The sequence below is a fragment of the Setaria italica genome, chromosome VII, assembly GCF_000263155.2.
Source record: "Setaria italica strain Yugu1 chromosome VII, Setaria_italica_v2.0, whole genome shotgun sequence".
In the NCBI taxonomy this organism is placed as follows: domain Eukaryota; kingdom Viridiplantae; phylum Streptophyta; class Magnoliopsida; order Poales; family Poaceae; genus Setaria; species Setaria italica.
The window spans coordinates 19,263,730-19,266,818 of NC_028456.1; positions in this window are offsets into that span (position 1 = coordinate 19,263,730).

Here is a 3,089-nt window from a genome sequence, read left to right on the forward strand (position 1 = left end):
GATGGAACATGGATGATGGACCAGCGACGGACGCCAGCCGGCGGTTCTGCTCGCTACTCAATTCCCTCCACGCTCGCCAAAAACAAGCTGGTCCAGGCTCCCCAGTTTGTAACCATGATGGATGACAGGGTGAGTAAACAAAGCTGTTCCGTCTTGGCGTCTTCCCGGGGTGAATCGATGATCGATCGTTGAATGCCCTGCCCCGTGTACGGCGGCGCCCATTACGACCTTGCTCTGGCCTCCGGGGCCAGCAGCATTGGCCAGCTTCTAGAACCGCTTCCATCTCGGCTTTGACACCGCGTCGGCCGGGCCAGCGAGCGAGAGTTAACGGGGACAGCATGGCCCGCCGCGCCGCTGTGCTACAGCGCGGGGCACGGCACAGCTAGCCCCGTCGACAAAACCGAGCCCCGGCCGGCCGCGCCGCCCGTCCCCATCGGCATCCACCAGCGAGTAGTGCCAGCCTCTATGATCGCAAGTCCTTGCGGGGTACTGTAACGCCCAGTACCCGCGCCGATCGCTTCACTGTGCGAAGTTGGTTGGGTTTAATGTGCTGCCTCGTTTTCGGGCCAAAAGCGAGGGAAATGGCACGCACGTTCCGAGTGATCCGCCGGGGCCGGGGGGCAATCGCGGCCGGCCTGCTGCGGCCGTCGGGCTTGTCCTCGTCTCCTCGGCAGCTGCCGCTCAAGGCACCAAGCAGCCGGAGCCCGCAACAACAGGCCGCGCGTCGGCTCGACTCCGCGCAGTGACAAAATGGACGACGCACAGCAAGAGTTGCATAAGAAAATATTTCATCCGCGTCGTAACATCATCGTAAATCATTTTCTTCTTCGTCTCTGATGAAACTGCAATTGTTTACTCCTTCCGTTTCCAAATTTAGGTCCGTTCCAAAATGCACGTTGTTTTAGCTTCTTACACGTTGGAGCTTCATAAGTTCTACGTACCTAGCATCACTATTGTTGACGCAACTGTGCCACATCATTGCCGTTTGCACCTAGGAAAAATGATAGGGGAGTGGAAGCCACCAAGGCTGATATGACCTCTACAAGTGCGATACTAGAGTTAGCGTGTGTTTGGTTTGGAGACGATGTAGGATGAGATGATCTTGTAGTTTTTTGGGACCGGACTATCCCACCTCATGTTTGGTTCACAGAATGGGTCCATCCTAATTTTTTGTACGAGGGATTGAAAGGGATGGGATGGATGTCAATTTCACACCGTTAACTATAGTAATCGGTGGGGCCCATCTATCACTCGTGGCCCCACATGTCATCCTCCTCTTTTTTTCCCACCATATCTTCTTCCACCTGAGCAGTTCCCCTTGCAAAGGAGGAGGCGGCGCCCGAGCTCGTTCTTGCTCCTCATCTCCGCCGGGGGCCGCCCAAGCTTACCCCTGCCACCCTCCCCTTCGATGGCCGTCATAGCTTGTCGCAGTCGGGGGCCGCCCGAGCTCGCCTCGCCCGGTGGCTGCCTGATCACAGTCCTACCGCTCGTTCTCGTCGGGGGCTGCCCGAGCTCATCCTGCCACTCGTCGCGGCCAGTGGCCTCAAGAGCTTGCCCCAGCCATTTGTCCCCGCCCGTGGCCGTTGCTTGCCCCAGCTAGTGGCCGCCCGAGCTCGCCCACGCAACTTGTCCCCACTATTTTCCCTGCCGGTGACCGTGAGGAAGAAGCCCAGGTTGTCGGAGAGGGCCGCTCAAGCTCCATCTTGCCGGTCCTCCAGCCTCTGCTCTCTCCTTCCTCCTCCCGCTCCCACTTGCTAGCGATGGAAAGCAACAACGTCCAAGGGGGATGACCCTGTCCTCTCGATTTGGAGAGACGGGGTCATCCCAGGTATTAGAGGAATTCCTCTAAGAGGATGACTCCATCCCACTTGACTCTCATCCAAACAGCTCTAAAAGTGGGATCGTCCTGTCCCGTCCCATCCTCAGAACCAAACACATGCTTAGGGCCTTAGGGGACAATCATCGGGAGCTTGGTGCTAAAATACTTAGGTTGTGGTGAATCCCGTTGGATGAGGAAAGTGTAGGTCAGGGAGGATAATGGCCTCATGGGTGCATGCATATGGTTCTCCTTAACCTAATAATGCCTCATCTCTCTTGACGGGGGAATGAATTTGGACGCAAGAGAACTTAATAGAGGTCGAAAGTCGAAAAGCGATGGAAATATGTGAGTGATTCAAGAAAACTAGCTACTCATGCATGTAGGTAAGGTATAATAATGGAAATAGACTTCTTCCTCGTGGCCTTTATACTCTTACAACATGCATCCAAACATTAGATAAATGCATTTGAAGTAGATGTCGGGAGCTACATCGCTTTGGATTGATAAATAGACGTTGAAGCTTTGCAATTTATAAGAGTGTGGCGCTTATCAACCTTTCCGAATCCCGCTTGACACCTGCCCCCTTTTTCTCTCTAAAACATTAGGGATAGACGGATAGTTGATGTTGATGTTCCTCCTTCCAATGCTATAACCTTGGAACCTACTAGTTAGTTACACCTCTGTAGGAACAGCGAGTAAAGTTTTGCATTACCATCGGCTGTTGTAGTTCTTGCTGATTTCACATCAAATTTTTGGGATAAGCAACTTAGTAATTTACAAAACGAGACACTTTGCTTTTTTGTTTATAGAAAAAAACACCTCTTATACTTTAGGTGTATGATATTGTAGATTGTTTTAGGCGATGTATTGTATGTTCCAACCGTTGTTGTCTAATGTTGCAGATGATGTTCTCTATAAATGTAGATGTGTTCTCGATGGCGTACATGGATATCAAACATAATGTTGCATTTGTTGTTTTTTTATATGTTTCAAAAGTTGGGTTTTCATGTTAAATTTAAGATACCTAAAATATATAGCAACTTCCTTTAAAAATAGAAATCATACGAGTCTATCTCATGATAAGACATGATTTTGTTATCTATCAATCGCCATTCCCAACCCTTAGATCTTGAATCAATGGTCCGGATCCATTCACCCTCTCTCCTCCCGACACCCGTGCTTTGTACCCCATCCAACACCATGGTGGACACCTGAGCTCCCCTATCGCCCCCGCTTCTGCTTGGCTCTGTCCTCCTCCACTGCCCAATCC